Raw genomic sequence first — 23,540 nt, 5'->3', positions numbered from 1 at the left:
ATTGCGCACGAGCAATAACTTGCTCTTCGGTGACGACTCCCCCTTTTGCCACATCTTCTGTAATGGAAGGTAACAAAGACATAATAAACCATTCAGCTAAAAGCTGATCAGGAAGATACGTTTTTACCATTCTACGACGACGTCACCACTCATGAATATGATTAGATATGTGAGTGGCCGTTGTTTGTTTGAAATTGGTAAGAAGTTCTGTTCCCGTTTCATACCTTATGGGTAACTGAAAATGGGTTAAAAAGGTTGTGGCTAGGGTACTAAAGTTATCAAACGAAGCTCTAGGTAATTCGATATACCATTTTGCTGCCGGACTAGTTAACGTTCTCTGAAAAAGGCGAAGCCTAATCGAATCATCATTTAGGGTGTTTGATGAACACCACAAATGAAATGTCATCACATGATTCGACGGGTCTTCACCCGGATTTCCATCAAATTTAGGAATATCTGACAGAAGTTTATGCGGAATCACTGGCCACCAAGGGGCATAAGCAATTGGATCATTTGTCAACCAGTTTAGATCTGGTAATTCTAGAGTTGCTACAAAGGGTAACTGTTGATTCAGGTTAGGCGGAGCATACCCAGGATAAGATGGAATCGCCTGGGCAGTGGGTCTATGCATACTAGCATAAAGTATTTGATGCTGGTAACTTTGATAAGGTTGATGGGCATAACCATTATAGTATGGTTGTTAATAACCGCTTTGGAAATGCAGTTGCCCATTACTTACAAAGACTTGTTGCTCAGGTCCTTCATATGATTGCTGGAATTGAGGTTGTTGAGATTGAACCAGCCCTGGCTGTTGGACCATTTGCTATTGTCCAATATTGGATGATTGACCAAGATGAGGGGTAATTGTACCCGTTTGGGCCTGTGTCATTCTACCAGTCAGCGATTGTGGTTGAGTCGCAAGGTCAAGAGGCTGTTGTATTACAACCTGAGAAACCCGAGGTTGGCATACAACAGGCAGCGCTTGTACTTGTGATACTATCACAATAGCTAGCGTAGTTGGTATGTTTGACATAGGTAAACATTGTTGCATTGAATATACAACTCTTGGTTGTTGAGGCAATATCGGCACCCAACCGCTAGATGTAATTCCAGCATAACCTGAATTTTGTTGTGAACTCCCGTATGGCTGTCCTCCTGAAGGAGACAATGAAAGGGTATACTGCCCCCCATACAGCGGTAATTCGGTACTTAAAGGAATGGTTTCCCCTTGAGGATCGAACTGCCCAAATCCCTCTCTGCAATACCTGCGAACATAATCTCTCACAGATTCACCTCCACGGGCCAAACCTGATAAAGAGATGGGGGCAACCCACCTCGATAAGCCGGTCAAAAAATAGATGTCCACTACCGTCAAGGGGATGGATTTGCCCCTAATCTGGAACACCTGGCTGGTAGGATCCCAAGCATCGAGCAAATACTGCAGTAAGTTGATTTGTTGTCTCATGCTAGAGATGCGGAAAAACTTCAACAGGCCACAGTTCCGCAGTGCGTTCACTGTAACCGGATCATGTAAAGCAAGCATGTCATCTTCTTCATGCTCACGTTCTCGCCATGTAATAGTCATCTTACTCCAATAAATATCTGAAAAACAAACAAGAGAAGAGTTAGATCCTGATTTGGTGAGAAACAAGCAAAAATTTCCATTGAAAACTGTGCATAAATTTCCTTCCTTGCGCTCATCGCACCTACAGTAGTGTTCTGGGTGTGTTGCATGTCAATTGGCTAGTGGATAGGCTAACATACAACGCATCTTTTGATGCATAAAGGGTGCGATGGAGACAGGGCGAGTTTTTCCAAACCCTAGAGGCTCAGAAAAACCAGAAATCAGGCTTAGAATGAAAAATGGAAAGGATGAAATGAAAGAGCTCAGGTTTAGCTCCTACCTGGTCCAGACGGCACCAAAAATCATCCACAGAATCTCCCGGAATCAGCTGGTAAAAAACAAAAATCAAAGGGGGAAAGTACCTCCAAAGCTCCAACCAACCAAAGTTCAAATGAAATGGTAAAATGAGAGGTAAAAGCACTTTTAAATTACTTTTACGTAATTCGAGTAAAATATTAGTGTCCTAACTCATTTTTCAAACATATATTGTTCGTTTCTAACTAGTTTGATGAAGCAATTGAGCATGCAGTACAATCTTTGAAAGAACAAAGCTATTAATGGTAAAGTCAAGAAATGACCGTTATACCGAGCAGTTTTAGCACATAGTTCAAGCTCATTAAAAAATAAACATAAGTCATGAGAAAATGTTTCTCCCCATGTTTAAGCTCATTAAAAAATGAACTAATTCCCTATAAATAATCGTCGTGAATGTAGTAATTTAGCCTTTAAAGCCTTGGTCGTGTTCTCATCATCACCTCCACTCTATATTGGCCGATCATTCACCTCCACTTGATTGTTTACCCCTTTTGAGGAACAGCTGCGAAGAGTGATCCTGTTAGCCATCCTTGTAACACTGCCGTGATTGGGAAATTCCAAACCTTACCTGGAATCAGCTGCTACCCGAATTTATCACTCATTCCTCAAAGACGAGTCTCCTTTAAGCTCTTTTCAACTAACTCGTAAAATATGAAAAGATTGCCAAGCCATTGGCCTCTCCAGCTTGTTAAAGTGACCGGAAGTGCTATCCTCCTTTAGATTTTAATCATTTTGGACCTGAGGGATTATTACACAAAAAGATTGAGCGCTTGTTTTGTTCGACTCGTTAAAAGTACCGAAAATTCATCCCTTCTGTATTGTTTTATACTTTTTTGGACCTAAGGGATTAGATGAGGAAAAAGGATTTTTGGAGTTTCCTTTACGTCCCTTTTCAGACTCTCTAAAATTGAAAAGGACCGAGTTATCTTTGTCGTTAAACTCGTTAAAACCTAATAGCGACAAACTTGTCCATAGCAGACAAGAACGAGTTTCACTATCGCTAGGCTCGTTAAAACATAGCGATGGGTTTGCCCGAAGGGAAAATTATAGAACAAGCATATGTTATCCTCCTCAAGCTTGAAAAAAATAAAGAGGTACTGCTCAGCAATGACTGGGGAAAAATTGGGAAGAAAACTTGAAGAAACTTTGTCGGTAGCAAGTCTCCCTTGAACATGACACTTTCACTCTGCATCCAAGTCGGGTTGGGTTGTTTCATTCACCGGTCACATCACCATGGTCACATCACACCATCCACATTTGGAGTTAATGCTACCAATCCATCATGTCAGTGTCGCTGATATGTTCAAGAGAAGTCACTCAGAGAATTCACCTATGTCTGACCCGCTGCAATACATTTACGCTCCATTCTTTCATGACCGCCACCCTGAACCTTATATCACCAGATCGTTTTCACATCCATTAAAATCATTTGCTCCGTTCCGTGTCATTGATGTGGGATTCATTAAGGCCCTCCTATGACGGATCGCTTCTTGTCGACATCAGCTCATTATCCAAGAAGTCGATCTAGGAACACCGCTTTCAGTACTTTGAAGCTTGCATGCCTCAATGGCAAGTTTCTCACTTCTGGCCACAGGTTTACATTAATGACCTTTAACCGAAAGATTTTGCGTGGTGTTCGACGCCAAGTCCTTTATTCACACCACGTGAATTGTACTGTAGTACCTTGAGGATCATTATCATTATCGGTGATTCCTCTCGCGCCTGTTAACAGCTTACATCATTGGCTGGTAATCAGGCGATGTCTTTCCATGTTCGACTCCAGAACATCTCTCACATGGATTGACTTGTACTTTGAGTGAAGATCGAACGAGATTGAAGACCCCGAATCTAGTTTCATCCTTCCGGGCTATGATATATATTCAGGAAATAAAGACATCAAATGTACATCCTTGCTGCACAGATAATCATCCAATCTATGGGATGATGGCTCTACCAGAATCATCAGTCTTCACTCAGACGATTATCTATCTCATGTACATGAAAGTTAATTTATAAAGCTGAGCATGGGAATGCCCACCTCAGCCAGATCATGAAAATATTATGAAGATAATGTATTGTATTGTATCTTATTACAGGTCTCCTTCTAGCTTGAAAGAACTTCGGATCCTCATGATAAAGCATTTCACCCAACATAAAGAAAGATTAACGACCTCATGCTTTAGGGGGCAACTGTTATAGACATTTTTGGGCACTGCAACCCCAACCATAAATGTCCATAAACCAAGGGCTCCTAAGTCCCTAAAAGTGTTGTTCCAACCCCTAAATGAACAAGGTCAACTGATTACAGCTTGTCCCAGAAGTTCTCCATGAAAAACTACTCAGCACTGGTCAAAACTGGATCATTTCACTTGCTCCATAGGCAAAGTGCGTTGCATCTCACCTAAATACACATAGTAGGTGCGTTTCATTTCAAAAATCCCTTCTATGGGGTGCGATGGGCGAGAAGAGACAAATGGCAGTGTTAATCCGCGAGGTGGAGAAGCATGGAATCTTCCAGAAACTTCTCCTGTGACACTTGCCTCTCTGAATTCGACCAGGGATGAGTAAGTGATCATCAATCTCCAATTGGAAGCAAGAACTATCAGAGGGAAGACACTAATCAAATCACAAGCTGACTCATCTCCCTTACAGACATCTATATATGGATCCCTCATCCCAGAGATCCAGAGGCTGGAATTTTGCATCTTGTAAGGAATTGCTGTTGGTTTCTTGAGGCAACATCATAGTGTTGGGTGATCTAAGCTTTTCATGAGGTGAATAAGGGCTTCTTGCTGAGAGGATGATGCTGGATCAGAACAACTAGTTGTAACTCTCTTGGCTCTTTCTTGATTATCAATAAAGCTATTCAAGTTTTCCTCCATACTCTTGTGTGATTTATGTTTTATGCATTTGCATGGTCAATTTACATCTGATCCTAAATTGTTTATGATAATAGATCTATGTTCTCATAAGGAGACCAACCTTTGTGTTGCGCTTGTCTCCTCGCTCGATTCCTCTCTCTTCTGATAGTCCTTTGCTACTTGCTTCCTTGTATACCCAGCTTCACAGAGTACCTGTAGAATCAAAGCAGCACAATACTATACGAGAACATAGATCTATACGATTCTTGATCATAGTCGCAGTTGACTATTTTACCAAATGGGTCGAGGCGATGCCTACATTAGATAACACTGGTGAAACAGCTGCCCTCTTCTTTTTCAATCATGTAGTCACCAGATTCGACGTCCCACAGGCTATAGTCACAGATCATGGATCGCATTTTCGCAATCACATGATGGTCGAATTAGCTGCCAAATTAGGGTTTTCGCATGACAGCTCTACTCCATATTACCCGCAAGCCAACGGACAAGTTGAAGCAATCAACAAGGTCCTGAAGCGCATGCTGCAAAGGATGATTGTAGTTCACAAAAGGAGTTGGCACCTGATCCTGTACTTAGCCTTGTGGACATACCAAACATCGGTAAGAAATGCAACCAGGTTTACACCTTTCCAACTGGTGTATGGCCTAGAAGCAATCTTACCTATTCAGTGTGAAATCTCGTCCCTCAAACTCGCAATCGACCTTCTCCCCAGAACTTCAGAAGAGGAGGCTCGTTTCTTGGAACTAATCCGATTGGATGAAACCCATCGTGATGCCGCTTTCGCTAACGAAGCCCATAAGAAACGAGTCAAGGTGCAGTTCGACAAGAATGTCAAACCCCGTGTCTTCTTAGAAGGTGACTTGGTCTTGCTTTATGACCAAGAATCCGATAAATTGGGAGCAGGTAAATTCAAGTCTTTATGGATGGGCCCCTATATTGTTAAGCAAGTGTTAGCAAAAGGAGCCTATGAGTTAATGGATTATGACGGGATTCCACTGGCACAACCTCGTAATGGGTTGTACCTTAAGCGTTACTATGCATGATTCAGTGTGGTAAACTATATGCTTTTGTTACATTTTTGTTTTCACTAAAGTATTTGTTTTGGTCAAGTAAATCCACTTTTTAAATTTGTCGCAGATGTCGAAACTATTGGAATCTTTGGTTGGATATGCCGACGGAGCAAGTCATAGTTTTCGGAACCTATCTTCTGTGGCCTGGGCCATTTTTTACCTAAGCGGCGAGTTAGTAAGTTTCAGAGGGGTATGTATTCGTCGATCAATGAATAACATCGTTGAATATAGCACATTCATGGAACTTCTCTCTGATGCCATCACACATGGCATACGCCGACTGGTCGTCAAGCTAGACTCACAGCTCGTCATACTACAACTCACTGGTATCTACTCCGTCCGAAATCCAGCTATCTATCGCATGTTCTTAAGGGTCCAGACTTTGGAAAGGAAATTTGATTTTATTCAATATCAGCATATTTCCAGAAGCTTAAACACATTAACTGACTCATTGGCAAATTATGTGTTAGATAGACATTTGCAACATTTATAAAAAGAAGCATCTCATCAATATTTGCATCAGGATCATGCAACTTAACCAAAATAAAACTCCGAAAATCAAAAATATATATATAATTGTTTATGGTTTACACATAATGTTTTGTAACCAAGACAAAATTGGTCAAACGACCCAAAACTCAAAACGCTAGGGGGCACCCTAGTCTAATGATGCTGGTGATAACAAGTCACCGCCTGTGCGATCATGCGTAAAAGCCTAGTCCATCGACTTGGCATGCCAGTAGTATGTCGCTGCAACCTCAAAGGCAGCTCGCCAGTCCTCACATCTGGAATACCAAGAGTGAGGCCCTCAACCTGATCCTGTAATGCTGAAAGAGTCTCGGCCACGTCAATGTCGCAAAGGATAGCCCTTCCCACAACCCCTCCTGCTGGGGCGGCAGCTGGCACTCTCAGACGTACTACTGGCTGAACGGGACCAACATCTGCATAAGCACATGAGTTTTGATTAGTCTTGACAGAGTAAAGCATGAGGACATTATAAAAGAAAAACGATAAACAGAAATATGGTCAAGAATTCACCAATGGCACCCCACTATTCGCCAGCCGGCAGTACCAAATCTGGGTCACCCCGGAAGTCCATACCAGCATATGGATACTCGGAATAAACCATCTCCTGACGATCAAACCACTCGAAGAAGGTATCAGAAAAGGAAATCTGATACTGACCAGCATGCCTAGACATATGGTCGACCCGTCTCTGCATATGTGGTTCAGTCGATGGAGGTAAACCAAGTGCAATATACTGCGGCTGCATTAGTGGTATCTTTTCCAAGGCGAAGGTGGTCAAAATAGAACCATATCCAAAGTTATTCAATCTCCCACTTTTCACCTTGGTGAACTGTTCTTTCATCACAAGTAGTACTGCGTCACACCAGTTGAACACCTTTAGTTCGAGACATTCCAAGGCGTACTGCATATAAGACCGGTTGGCCACATGAAGTGCCGTGCCACTAGCCATCCTACCAAAAGTGAACAGAATGGTACTCAAAGACCTGTCAGTGACATCTCGGATGATGATCTTGCCGTCTTTACTCGGCTGAGATCCCTCTCTGCAATACCTGCGAACATAATCTCTCACAGATTCACCTCCATGGGCCGAACCTGATAAAGAGATGGGGGCACCCCGCCTCGATAAGCCGGTCAAAAAATAGATGTCCACTACAGTCAAGGGGATGGATTTGCCCCTAATCTGGAACACCTGGCTGGTAGGATCCCAAGCATCGAGCAAATACTGCAGCAAGTTGATTTCTTGTCTCATGCTAGAGATGCGGAAAAACTTCAACAGGCCACAGTTCCGCAGTGCGTTTACTATAACTGGATCATGTAAAGCAAGCATGTCATCTTCTTCATGATCACATTCTTGCCATGTAATAGTCATCTTACTCCAATAAATCTCTGAAAAACAAACAAGAGAAGAGTTAGATCCTGATTTGGTGAGAAACAAGCAAAAATTTCCATTGAAAACTGTGCATAAATTTCCTTCCTTGCACTCATCGCACCTACAGTAGTGTTCTGGGTGCGTTGCATGTCAATTGGCCAATGGACAGGCTAACATACAACGCACCTTTCGATGCATAAAGGGTACGATGGAGCCAGGGCGAGTTTTTCCAAACCCCAGAGGCTCAGAAAAACCAGAAATTAGGCATAGAATGCAAAATGGAAAGGATGAAATGAAAGAGCTCAAGTTTAGCTCCTAATTGGTCCAGACGGTGCCGAAAATCATCCACAGAATCTCCTGGAATCAGCTGGTAAAAAAAAATCAAAGGGGGAAAGCACCTCCAAAGCTCCAACAAACCAAAGTTCAAATGAAATGGTAAAATGAGAGGTAAAAGCACTTTTAAATTACTTTTATGTAATTCGAGTAAAATATTAGTGTCCTAACTCATTTTTCAAACATATATTGTTTGTTTCTGACTAGTTTGATGAAGCAATTGAGCATGCAGTACAATCTTTGAAAGAACAAAGCTATTAATGGTAAAGTCAAGAAATGACCGTTATATCGAGTAGTTTTAGCACATAGTTCAAGCTCATTAAAAAATAAACATAAGTCATGAGCAAATGTTTCTCCCCGCATTTAAGCTCATTAAAAAATGAACTAATTCCCGGTAAATAACCATCGTGAATGTAGTACTTCAGCCTTTAAAACCTTGGTCGTGTTCTCATGATCACCTCCACTCTATATTGGCTGATCATTCACCTCCACTTGATTGTTTACCCCTTTTGAGGAACAGCTGCGAAGAGTGATCCTGTTAGCCATCCTTGTAACATTGCCATGATTGGGAAATTCCAAAGCTTAACTGGAATCAGCTGCTACCCGAATTTATCACTCCTTCCTAAAAAAACGAGTCTCCTTTAAGCTCTTTTCAACTGACTCGTAAAATATGAAAATATTGCCGAGCCATTGGCCTCTCTAGCTCGTTAAAGTGACCGAAAGTGCTATCCCTCCTCTAGATTTTAATCTTTTTGGACCTGAGGGATTATTACACAAAAAGATCGAGCGCTTGTTTTGTTCGGCTCGTTAAAAGTACAGAAAATTCATCCCTTCTGTATTGTTTTATACTTTATCGGACCTAAGGGATTAGATGACGAAAAACGATTTTTGGAGTTTCCTTTACATCCCTTTTCAGACTCTCTAAAATTGAAAAGGACCGAGTTATCTTTGTCGTTAAACACGTTAAAACCTAATAGCGACAAACTTGTCCATAGCAGACAAGAATGAGTTTCACTATCGCTAGGCTCATTAAAACATAGCGATGGGTTTGCCTGAAGGGAAAATTATAGAACAAGCATATGTTATCCTCCTCAAGCTTGACAAAAATAAAGAGGTACTGGTCAGCAATGACTGGGGAAAAATTGGGAAGAAAACTTGAAGAAACTTTGTCGATAGCAAGTCGCTCTTGAACATGACACTTTCACTCCGCATCCAAGTCGGGTTGGGTTGTTTCATTCACCGATCACATCACCATGGTCACATCACACCATCCACATTTGGGGTTAATGCTACCCATCCATCATGTCAGTGTCGCCGATATGTTCAAGAGAAGTCACTCAGAGAATTCCCCCGTGTCTCACCCGCTGCAATACATTTACGCTCCATTCTTTCATGACCGCCACCCTGAACCTTATATCACTAGATCGTTTTCACCTCCATTAAAATCATTTGCTCCGTTCCATGTCATTGATGTGCGATTCATTAAGGCCCTCCTATGATGGATCACTTCTTGTCGACATCAGCTCATTATCCAAGAAGTTGATCTAGGAACACCCCTTTCAGTACTTTGAAGCTTGCATGCCTCAATGGCAAGTTTCTCACTTCCGGCGACAGGCTTACATCAATGACCTTCGACCGAAAGATTTTGCATGGTGTTCGATGCCAAGTCCTTTATTCACACCATGTGAATTTTACTGTAGTACCTTGAGGATCATTATCATTATCGGTGATTCCTCTCGCGCCTGTTAACAACTTACATCATTGGCTGGTAATCAGGTGATGTCTTTCCATGTTCGACTCCAGAACATCTCTCACATGGATCGACTTGTACTTTGAGTGAAGATCGAATGAGATTGAAGACCCCGTATCTAGTTTCATCCATCCGGGCTATGATATATATTCAGGAAATAAAGACATCAAATGTACATCATTGCTGCACAGATAATCATCCAATCTATGGGATGATGGCTCTACCAGAATCATCAGTCTACACTCGGACGATTGTCTGTCTCATGTACATGAAAGTGAATTTATAAAGCTGAGCATGGGAATGCCCGCCTCAGCCAGATCGTGAAAATATTATGAAGATAATGTATTGTATTGTATCTTATTACAGGTCTCCTTCCAGCTTGAAAGAACTTCAGATCCTCATGATAAAGCATTTCACCCGACATCAAAAAAGATTAACGACCTCATGCTTTAGGGGGCAACTCTTATAGACATTTTTGGGCACTGCAACCCCAAGCATAAAGTTCCATAAACTAAGGGCTCCTAAGTCCCTGAAAGTGTTGTTCCAACCCCTAAATGAACAAGGTCAACTGATTACAGCTTCTCCCAGAAGTTCTCCATGAAAAACTACTCAGAACTGGTCAAAACTGGATCATTACACCTGCTCCATAGGCAAAGTGCATTGCATCTCACCTACATACACACAATAGGTGCGTTGCATTTCAAAAATCCCTTCTATGGGGTGCGATGGGTGAGAAGAGACAAATGGCAGTGTCAATCCGCGAGGTGGAGAAGCATGGAATCTTCCAAAAACTTCTCCTGTGACACTTGCCTCTCTAAATTCGACCAAGGATGAGTAAGAGATCATCAATCTCCAAGTGGAAGCAAGAACTATAAGAGGGAAGACACTAATCAAATCACAAGCTGACTCATCTCCCTTACAGACATCTATATATGGATCCCTCATCCCAGAGATCCAGAGGCTGGAATTTTGCATCTTGTAAGGAATTGCTGTTGGTTTCTTGAGGCAACATCATAGTGTTGGGTGATCTAAGCTTTTCATGAGGTGAAGAAGGGCTTCTTGCTGAGAGGATGATGCTAGGTCAGAACAACTGGTTGTAACTCTCTTGGCTCTTTCTTGATTATCAATAAATCTATTCAAGTTTTCCTCCATACTCTTGTGTGATTTATGTTTTATGCATTTGTATGGTCAATTTACATCTGATCCTAGATTGTTTATGATAATAAATCTATGTTCTCATATAGTATTGCGCTTCTTTGATTCTACAGGTACTCTGTGAAGCTGGGTATACAAGGAAGCAAGTAGCAAAGAACTATCAGAAGAGAGAGGAATCGAGCGAGGAGACAAGCGCAAGACAAAGGTTGGTCTCCTTTATTCTTCTCTCATCTATCTCTCATAAAGGAAAACAAAAGTAGTCTTTACTTTTTTTGTTTCTAAGGTAGCCACTAGCCTTAGTGGGATTAGCAGTTCTGCATAGACACGTTTCCCTGTAACAACGGTTTGTCACCAAATTCATTTTCGATGACACTTTTGGTGAGTGTTGTTAAAGGCCCATCACTAATTCTCTCTTTGGTGACACTTTTGGTGAGGGTTGTTAAAGGCCCATACCTAATTCTCTCTTTGGTGATACTTCTAGTGACGATCTTTTATTGACCGTCACCAGTGATATTTTTGGTTACTTTTGGTGACAGTCAATAAATGTTCATCATCATTTATCATTCCAATGAGTTTTTGATGATGCTTCATGCCTGTGATGGACCTTTAAGGTCCATCACCAATGTCGCATATGGTGACGGTCTTTAAAAAATTGTTGTTGTAAGTGTATATAGTGATGGTCCTTTAAGGTTTGTCACCAAAGCCATTTCCAATGACACTTTTGGTGAGGGTCATTAATTTCCCATCACTAATTCTCTCTTTGGTAACACTTTTGGTGAGGGTCGTTAAAGGCCCATCACTAATTCTCTCTTTAGTGACACTTCGAGTGACGATCTTTTATTGACCCTCACCAATGCTCTTTTTGGTTACTTTTGGTGATGGTTAGAAAATGTTTGTCATCATTGATCACTCCAATGAGTTTTTGATGACACTATGTACCTGTTACTATATGTTTTGTCAAAATATAATGATTTAAGACTATTTTTGTGGAGTCATTTTCATTATGTGTCCAAGGTCATAGTGATTATAATAGCCAGTCAATTTTTTAAGAAGTAATTAGTGTGTATCATTTCCCTCAAGTCATAAGAATATAGTCTTCCTATGAGTCAACACATGATTCATCTCTATTAGGTTTATTATCTAGCAATTTTCCTTTAAATAAAGTTCCACTAGTGTGTATAGGAACTATATTATTTAATACATAATCAAGCTCTGTCAATTCTATTAATGAGAGAGACCTAGCACTCCTCAACACTCATGTCACACCTTAACATGCTTTGGAACAATACACTAACATTCCTTGGCACCTCACATGTCTTGGAACATCTTTGTACTTGGAACATCTTTGTACCTAGAACATCTTTCCATGAGGAGGATGCCAAAGCACATGTTGGCATGCCATAGCATAGCATGGCACTCCCGTATATTGTGTTGGCATTCCCTATAGTCCGTAGCATGCCCTGGAACTCCTTGGCATAATATTGCATTTAAAAAATTAGCACTTGGCACACATTGACACTTGGCATGTATTGGAACATATTATTAGTGTGCCTAGCATGCCCCTTTTGAAAAAGATAAAGTCTTGACTTATTAACCCTCTTATGTGTTCATTTCCTTTCATTTTAGCTTGGTTATTCTTTTTGTTACCTTGAATGGCATACTCTGGCACCCTGCACATCCTAGCATGTCTTAGCACCTGGAATGCCTTGGCACTATTTGGCACATGTTAGCACACCCCAAAACTACCTAGAACACTCTAGGACTTCTTGAAATTCCATGATATTCCTTGGCATACCTTACCTATTCTTAGGATACCTTGTCACTCCCTCCTTGGCATGACAACTAGAACTGATTGACACTCCCCAACGCACCCTCATATTCATTCACTTCCATGCATTTTGACCTAGTGCTCCCTTGTGTTGTCCTAGTACTCCCTAACACTCCTCAGCATGCATTGGAATTCTCTGGCACACCTTAGCACTCATAAGTGAAGAATGGGACTTGTAACCAATGTTACGAGACTCGGAATAGACAATAAATCAGTGAGGCAAAAGAGCTAAGAGTTTTAATCAAATTGGGGAAAAGTCAGAAAAAAATCAGGAAAAGAAAATGAATTCAATAAATAAAAATATACACATATATTGAATTAAAAAAAAAACATTTTTCATTGATAGTCAATAAAGCCATGTACAAACAACTCATAATATCAATAGATGTCCAAACTATCATGAATGAATAAGCATCTCATATATGTTATGAGTCCAAACATGATCCAACGTATTGAGTCATGACTCCTAACTAGTGACTACATAGAACTAGAAGCAAGTTCTTCTAAAATTTTACAAACAACTGCATACTAATTAGAAAAAATTAGTAACTAAGAGTCTAAGACTCCTAAGAGTGAGAACTAGAAGTGATTCCTCCCACTCCTCCGCTTGCTTGACTCTCAAATTTCTTCAAGTCATGTAGGCTTAAAAGAGGAGCCTCCTCTAATTGGACCCAATCTGCTGTATTTGTAGTTTGCAAATCTATCACTTCAAGGTCTATTGGTGAATGATCCAAACCTATCATTATCATGATACATTGAAATGTGAATTTAAGTTTTACTTTGAACTTTAAAGTTTAAAATTTAAATTCCAAATCATATTATGAAACCTTCAAATTCAAGCTCTCATTGTAATGGAAAAATACAAGGTCATTTAAGCGCTTTTGTGCCAATCGGCTGCGCTTCTTAGAATGTATTTTCTTAAACATGCTCCAGTTGCACTCACAAACTGAAGCACTGCATGCTTGGTTTAAGATTCGAATGGAAAATCTTTTCAAGTCTAGTGTATCACTACAAAAGTTTTTCCACCAAAGACCTAGCAAGTGGTAAGGGTTCTTGAGTAGACGTACTAAATACTAAATAGTAAAAACTTAAAAAGACAACAAAATTTAATAAAAAATTTAACATACAAAATAAAGTTTAAACAAATTTAATGAACTGATAAAGCCTTCAAGCCTTAAAGGGTACCTGGCAACACCTTAGACCTTTCTCGTATAACACTGATATAGGAAAAGACACAAATTTGAAATTCTGGATCACGGAATCACCTTTCCATGCATGTCATAAGTCCTTTATGAACCTCCCCATCCTCATTAAATTTTCTCTTATCATAAAAATACTATGGGTTTAAGAAGTACCTAGCAGCATGTAAGGGGGATCAATGCAATTTCCTATCCCAATGTGCATCAATAATGTCCCAAAGACGGATATACTTTGCCTCCTCATCCCCATATCTTCTTTTGATGGCCTCCTTTACGAGATCCATCACCTCATAAATGTAACCCATAGCGGGTTTGTCACCAGCAACCATCTTGAAAGTTCAAGCTTTCAAATTTAAATTAATATGAAACACTGAAAATAAAAAGAATATTGAAATGAAATTTAAAACATGAAAAAGTTAAAAGACTTGAAGTACCTGACAACTCTAACAAGGGATTCCATCACAGCAATAATCTCTTTGGCATCTTTCTAGAAACCGTCATTAAACACAAGTGCAACAACTTCAATGCCTTCAAGGGTCTTGGAATGTTTAGATGCCATCCACTCAGGTACCAAGGACATCCTCTTTAGATTTATCTTTTGCTCAACCACAAATTACAAAGATATGAAATTTGTTGCAAATCTAGTCACTGCGGGTTGAACAATTTCTTTACCTTCATTTTTTTTTTCTCATGGAGTTTAGGACAATAATGTGGTTGTATAGGTATTTGGTTATGGATTTTTCCTTCTCCACAACCTCATGTATCCAATGAAGCTTACCATTGTCCTCAAGCATTAAATCTATACAATGGGCAACACAATAGGTCCAAAAAATAGTGGGGTGGCTAATGTCAAACAGTCTACCAATAGCCATATAATTAGCTGCATTGTTGGTGACAATTTGTACAACATGTTCTTCTCCCACTTCTTGAATGACTTCCTCCATCATTTCAAAAATAAGTTGTGCAATCTTAACCTTGTCTGAGGCATCCATTGATTTAAGAAACATTGTACCTACTGGACAAGATACAAGGAGATTTATTAAAGTTCTATTCCTCTGATCTGTCCATCCATCACTCATGATCGTGCACCTTGTTTCTACCCATCATGAATGAAACTCAGATAGCACAAGCATGGCATCTTCAAAAATTTCTAATAGAAAATTTGTCCTAATGCTCTCTAATGAAGGAGCTTTGAACCCTAGACCTGCAATAGCAACTTCATCAATCATTGCTTGCCAATAAGGACTTACGGCACAGTCGAAAGGTATGTTAGAATAGTACCAAAAGTTAGAAATGGCCTTCCTTACCTTACTATCGATATTTTTTTTCCAACCAGTGGTATCCAAGGTAGGTTGGGAACTAGGTTTTGTGTGGGGAGAAAAAAAGGTGTTTATGTTTCCACCTCCAATGTTCAATGCAATAGGATTCATTTGGCCTTGAGTTTGAATTGGAATTGGAGGCATGTGTGGGAAACTTGGAAACTGCATTGAGGATTCAATAGAGGGAGATGACAATGAGGTAGTGGAAGAAAAATTGTTAACTCCAGGAGTTCCTATTTATTTTTCTTACTTTTCTTTCTTTGCATTATGCTGACTCAACATATCAATGGCCAAGGTTGCTTGGTGTTTGAAATTTTCGTCAATGTTTTTACAGAGACCTATATCATGGACGGGTATTTGTGCAAGGTGGTACTTGAATCTATAAATGCCTCCACTACATTCCGCTTTGCAAAATTTACAAAGGAGCTTAGGGTCTCCAAGAATCTTGTCACAATAAGCCCAAGCAAAGTCCTTCTCCCTCGAAATTGTTGTTTTTTTGGACTTGTGTTTAAATTGCGGCTTCTATTTAGATTTGGAGTTGTGCCTTCTATTTAATTTGGCTCTTGTAAACTACAATAAAAAATTCAAATTTAAAATTCCATATATAACTTCACAAAAAAGAGGGTTGGTTTTAAAGGATATGAGGTTTTGTTAAGGATCAAAGAGGAGTCTGTCTACCAACACAAGCACATTTTGACCTAATATATCATTATGACCTTGAAACACAATTAGGTATATATGAGGAAATTCTACCTAAAGGAAATATTATCAACATATATCGCAATGTAATCTTGAATGTGCAAGTTCGTTTAGCATAAGACAACTGAACCAATACATCAATAATAGATTATGGAAGAACAAAAATACCCAAAGTTGTGAATGCATGGTTAAAGGCTTTGAAGTCAGCAAGACATTGACCAAGGAAGGAATGCTTGATGACTTGGTCGATGGTTGGTATGAAACCATTTCTTATTGCATTTTTAAAATCTATTTAAGCCCCATTTATAGGGTTGAAAAGTCATAACCGAAGGAATACGCCGAACATTCAATTGCTAAATAGTGAACTTGAAACTTTCCATTGAAAATGACATTGAAACTTCAATATAGTAATATACCTATTATTTAAGCAAGTGCCAATGTACCTCAATTGTTGAATAGTCAAGCGGCTAAGCCTAAAGGTAACACACGCTTAAGGTGACGTGCGACTGCCGAGGTTCGATATGCAGTATGGATAGACCACACATTGGTGACTACCCGATATGGATTATGGACATAGGCTCACCTTGGCGGTTCCCCAATATTGAGTCTAGACTATGTAATAGTGAGTAGTGATTGATTACTGAAGGTCTAGACATATGAGTTTTGGGCCTGAGAAATGAGAAATAAATTTTGGAACAACTGACATTTAGTTTTTAGCAATGCGAAATACATAAACTTCAAAACTTTGTGCTCATTGAGTCAAGGCTGAAAATCGAATAAATTGGAATCAATCATAGGAATATTCTCTAATCAGAAAGTCTCAAGTCAAACTTGCATTGACCATGAGTTAAACTTGGTCAACGTGAGTTTGACTCACAAATATTTAGATCGGATTGTTTGGAGAGTGAGCAGATTCTGACTCGTGATTAATCGCGATTGATCAGTGAGTCTTGTTTCACTACTTGTAACTGAAATCTGAACTGAAAATAGGAGATCTTACAATTGAAACTAATTGTGAATTTTCTAAACTGAAATTGGCCCATCGAAATCATTTCTATTTGCAGCTGGGTGCGTCAATGGAAGAGATTCATTTAAAATCAGGTTCATGGAGAAAATATTTTATGGAAGATGTTTCTTTTATGTTGAGGAAGACATAGTAACATTTTTTATTAAATTTGAATAACAATAGTATCTACTCTGTATCTCACGTATCTCATTATTTTTATCTCCTGTAACTCATACAAAAAGTGGGGTAATATTGGACATGTAGCATCAATCTCCATTCCTTTTAATCTAAAGTTCTGCATGCAAACCTTTGTGTCACTTGCGCCGTAAATCCTTTACTGTAGAGTGTGGAGTTAACACCTACCTCTACAGGACAAAAGCTAGACATACCTTTTGACTTGTTTTTTTCGCCTTTTGTCCACTCTTTGTTTGGAGTCTAGGACAACAAGCTCCACATAATTTTTTTCCATACCTCTATTTGAGTGTAACTTTGTGCATTTTCTTTTCTTCAACCAATATCAAAAGCATTTGTGAGCTTCTTTCAAGGCATGAATACATGCTTCAATCATGGAAATTAGCAAAGATTCTAAAGAAAAAAAAATAACCATGGAGTTATCCTTTTCCATTTCGAATATGTTAGGATTCTATTGAGAGTTTTTTAGAGAGAATTATTAACTGGCCCTCTACTTTTCCCTTTTCCTTAATATAAATTGCATCTCTTATCACATTTCTAATCAAGAGATTTACATCAAATACTAGACCAAAGGGCCAATGACTTTTCATAAATGCTTCCTTGTCCAGTAGAAGAATAAATGGTCAACATGTCAGCTTGGCTCCAATTTCTTGGCAATTAATAATTGTTTTGAAAAATGACTACTCTTGTTTGAATCTAGAACTATGTTTAAGCTTTGAAAATGGATTTTCCTCCAAATTGACCTTGGAAAGGTCCTTATTAAAGGCTTCTCTATATCTCCTCCACTAGAATGAATGACTTGTATGTTGAAAAGTATAGCAGAGCTCCCTTCTGAAAAGCCTGATCATCCCATTGTCACCAAGAGCTCCTCCTTTTCCCCAAATTGGACCCAAAACAACATTGAGTACTTAATTATGATCCAAATTGAGAAATTTTGATTGACACTGCAACTCAAAAGCTATTAAATTTAAAGTGCACTAATATGATTCGTCATTCTTTCATTGAATAAGTATATTGTTTTTGAATTTGTCATTTGTGCTTCTAGTATGTGGTACTGACCTTGTTTCACCTGAAAGGGTTTTTATTCTTGGACTATGACAATGCTAGTAAGATTTAGGCCTTTTGTAGTATTTGTACCCCATGATCATTTTTGCAAGATGTATGTCATACGTGGAAAGAAATAAGCATTTAGTTATTAACTCCTAAACTAAAGCACTATTTCTTTTATTAGGTGCCATGTAACATCCTCTACAAATTGAGGATGAATGGGACATAATATCCTATCCATCCCCATAGACTATAGTCCTCCATAAAGGCGAAAAGAATGCCAAAATACCCATTGTTGGGCAATTTTTGGGGAAAATGGGCTTAAAAAACCCAAATTTGGGGTTTGGAGTAAGGTTTACTCAATCACTTAAGAATATGAAACCCCTGTGGAAAATCTATAAATAAAGAAGGATTGAATTCATTTTCGATCATAAGGTGTGGATTAATTCATTTGTTCTTGAGAATTAGGTGTGATAGATTTTGACCCCTTCTATCTTTGGTCAATTTTGGTGGTGAAATATTCCACCCTAGTTGACATTCCATTATTATCTTGCTATTTGAGCACAAGGGTCTTTGGCTGGTGAGTGAATTATGTTGGATATTGGTCTCTTGTCTTTTTCTGGGCACAAGATTTATGTTAAAGGTGAATGAATTTAGAGGATAGTGCATGATTTCTTAGTTCTATTTGACATACACCTCTCTTGAAGGAAGTAGCAAATTTTTTGAGTGCTTAATATCTTGTTCTAGGCAAAGCACTTACCTTAGGCAGGAGATTCGTTTCTGGCACCTGGAGTAGTGAAATTTTTTTCTTTATTTAGTTTTTGCATGCACTGTTAAAAGGAGCACTTCCCTAGTTATTAATTCTCAGCCTTAGCTAAGGAAGCATGTTTGTATATCTCATATCATATTCACTAGCAGTAGACTTTAATTGTCTTGTCTATCCATCCAAGGAAGGTGCATTAGGATTAGGAGTTAAGAAAGTTGAGACATTGTTGTACATGTTTCCAGATTCATTGTACGTTATAGACTAAAGGAAAATTGAATAGTAGTGTTTGAAATTTTTAGTTATTTCTTGTTTCAAAGAGTAATAAATAGTGGTGTGATTTGAGTTTCAAATATGTGTACTTTTTGTTACTTTCTTCAGTGGCATGTGCTTCCCTGTTCAAAACAAGGGGTTTTTCTGCAATATCTAGCCTCCAAAGCTTCTTCAATGCAAACTAAATATCAAATCATGCCCTCATACTCCAAATCATCTAAGGCATCACCCTAGATAAGTTCCAAAGTAGACCAATGAGCTTTGACAGGCCAACTCCAACGCCATGTCACTATACAAGTGTTGACATCACTGCTACAAAAATTATTCTGAAGTGTTGCATCCTACACCAATTCCTAAGATGCATGCCCAAAGGGGTTATAGAATGAGACTCCAACTTCATTACCATATTTAAGACTTTTCAAAGGGATCTATCCCTTTAAACCATACCAATTTTCACACTTTCACAATTTGGCCATGTTCCTATCATGTTATATTTTGTATTGAAAAGTCAGTCCTATTTTACATGTTTATTAAACTTAGGAACAATTATAGGTTAGCTCTAGCAAAATGTCAACAAATTTGTGGGTTAGGTTGGCATTTCTATAAATCCTATCACACATGTATATATAATCACACATTATTCTTTTTAGATCTTCATTGGTTGAACAAAAAGGTTCGCTGCCTGTGTAATTTTGTCCCATACCTCCACATCAGCACTCATAGATAACAATATTCTTAATTCTTCATCTGTGTGCAAAGTAAGGTCCCTTTTGCTTGCTATTTTTGATAGAGCAACCTCTAACAATACACCTTTTACCACAAATATGTTGTTATTGGATAGAAATTTCCAGAGGAGTCTTACACCAAACATATAAATGGCTATTTTATATCACAATAATAAGCATTAACATATGAATATGTGCAGACCCTAAACTATGTGAATTCAACCCATTACTTTTTCTTTCATGGAAGATTTCATTCTACATAGTAGATGTGTTGTGGCACTTGAGTGTGTTCGCATAAAAAATTCTAAGGCCAAACTCGGATTCTCATGTGTCATGGAAATTCAACATATGACTTGTTCACCTAAGAACTACTTGTAACTCATCTTAGGGTACTCGTGTACAATCTCACTCATCCCACTTAACAAGTTACCAAGACAAGGCTCATCACATCCAACCTTGCTCTAAAACAATTAAGCAACACAATTTACATCTTGACATGCCATAGCACCTGACATGTCTTAGAATTCCTTGGCACTATGTGGCATGTGTTAACATTCGCTACATTCCTTGTCATGCTTTGACACTCCCCAACACACCGTGGCACTTCCTAACATGCCTTGGTAGTTTAGCATACCTTGGCATTGCCTAGCATATAACCTTGTCATTCCCTCCTTAACACACCTATAACTCATTGAAACTCATTCTCACACACTCTTATTCGTTAATTTCCATGCATTTTTAACTAGTTCTTCCTTATCTTTCTTTGACACCCCCTAACACTCGCTAGCTCACCCTAGCACCTGACACATCTTGGCCTACTACCTTAACACTCTAGCATTCCTTGCACTACATAATATACCTTGTCACTCTCTCCTTAGCACACCTAGACATCATTGACATTCTTGGTCACAAACTCTTATTCATTCATTTCAATGCATTTTTACCTAGTTCTCCCTTGTGTTTCCCTAGAAATCCTTATCACTCCTTGACACATGTTGTTACACCCTAGCACCTATGACATCTTGGCATGTCACCCTAGCCTCTAGTATGCCTTAACACTACCTAGCATACCTTGTCAATTTGTCCTTAGCACACCTAGAACTCACTAAAACTTCTAATCACAAACTCTTATTTTTTCATTTCCATTCATTTTGACATAGTTCTCCTTTGTGTTTCCCTGGCAGTCCTAGCTAACACTTCCTTACACACGTTGGCACATCTTGGCTGCATGCCACCCTAGAACTCTAGCATTCCTTAGCATTTCCAAGCATGCCTTGTAACTCCTCCTTAACACACTTGGAACTCACTAACACTCCATGCCACACACTCTTATTCCTTCATTTCCATGCATTATGACCTAGTGCTCCCTTGTGTTTCCCTAACACTCCCTAAGACTCCTTGGCACACATTGGCACACTATGGCACTTGTCACATCTTAGTAGGATTTCCTAGCACTCTATCATCTATTGGCACTGCTTATCATATGTTGTCACTCCCTCCTTAGTGCACCTATAACTTGTCAACACTCCCTATCACACACTCACATTCATTCATTTACACGTAATTGAAACGAGTCCTCCCTTGCGTTTCCTTGGAAATCCCTAGCATGTGTTGGTGCCACATCTTAGAACCTAGCACACATTGGCATGCCTTAGCACTTGGCATGTCTTGACATGCCTAACATTCCTTGGAAATTTATAACATGTGTTAGCACTTCTTGAAATTCCCTGTACACATTGGCACTCCCTAGTTTTCATGCCCTCATAAATAACCTTACTTTTTTTGTGACTTCGGAACCCAACCAAGTCATTGAAAAAATAGTGTTGTGCCTAGACCAAAGTCTCCCTTTGTCTCAAACTGCTTTTTCCATCCTCTTATCACAATTGTAGGATTTCCTCCTACAAGTCCTAATATGAAATTCTCTTAACACACTTCATCCATGAGACACCTAGAATTCACTGACACTCCCGGGCATAATATCTTATTCATTCATTTGCGTGCACTTTCACCTAGTTCTCCCTTATGATTCTCTAACACTCCCAAACAGTCCTTGACATGCATTGGCACTATTCGGCATATGTTAGCACACCCTTTCATTCATTGGCATGCCATGGTACTCCTTAATTATCATTCCCTCATAACTACCCTTATTTTCTTTTGGAATTAGGAACCCGTCCAACTCATGCCTCGACTACAAAAACTTTACCAAGTTACTTTTACTACAACTAGACTATGCCTTGCTCCCCTAATGGACTATAAATCATCTTAGGCTTCTCATGTCCAATATTAAATCACCTAACTTAACAAGTTACCAAGTCAAGGCTCACATCCAACTATGCCCATAAAACAACTAAGCAACATAGTTTACATCTTCACATCCCATAACATCTGGCGTGTATAACAGTTCATTGGAACTACATGGCACACATTATCATCCCCTGCATTCCTTGGCATGATTTTCCACTCCCTAACAGACCCTACCTCTCCCTTTCATGCCCTGATACTCTAGCATGCCTTGGCACTACCTAGCATATACCCTTGTCACTCCCTCCTTAACACAATTAGAACTTGCTGACACTCCCTATCACACACTCTAATCTATTCATTTCCATGCAATTTGAACCAGTTCTCCCTTGTGTTCTCATGGCACTCCCTGACACACATTGGCACACCCTAGGACTTGGCACATCTTTTCATGTCACCCTGGCACTCTAGCATTCATTGGAACTACCTAGCATACCTTATCTCTCACTCCTTAGCACACTTAGAATTCACTGACAATACCTGTCACACACTCTTATTGATTCATTTCCATGCATTTGAAACTAGTGCTCCCTTGTTTTTCCCTGGCACTCTATAACTCTCCCTCACATGCATTGGAGCACCTTAGCGCCTAGCACATCTTGTCATGTTTCCCTAGCCTCTAGAATGCCTTAGCACTACCTAGCATACCTTGTCACTCCCTCCTTAGCACACCCTGAAATAACTGACACTTCCTATCAAAAACTCTTAATCATTCATTTACATGCATTATTTTCACCTAGTGCTCCCTTGTGTTTACCTAATGCTCCCTAAAACTTCCTAGCACTATTTGGCACAACTTAGCACCTAGCACATATTGGCTGCATGTCGCTCTGGCACGCTAGAATGACTTAATGCTGCTTAGCATACCATGTCACTCCCCTCTTACCACATCTAGAGCTCATTGACACTCCCTGTCACACACTCTTATTCACTCATTTTCATGCATTTTGACCTAGTGCTCCCTTGTTTTTCCCTAGAACTCACTAACACTCACCACACATTGGCACACCTAACTGCAATGAGTTTCACTAACAGTCAATCCAAAAACCCCTCTAGAGTCTAGCTAGTTACTTGTTCTTCACTAAGATATTAGGTTTAAGTTTATTGTATAGTGTTCAGTGTGAAAACACTACTAGGTGTTTTTATTGCATAGAGTAAT

Source organism: Pinus tabuliformis, chromosome 7 (assembly GCF_031772625.1).
Source record: "Pinus tabuliformis cultivar Carrire ecotype Pingquan chromosome 7, CPIR1, whole genome shotgun sequence".
NCBI classification, from domain to species: Eukaryota; Viridiplantae; Streptophyta; class Pinopsida; order Pinales; family Pinaceae; genus Pinus; species Pinus tabuliformis.
The sequence above is the reverse complement of the archived record's forward strand: the minus strand, read 5'-3'. Positions refer to the sequence as shown.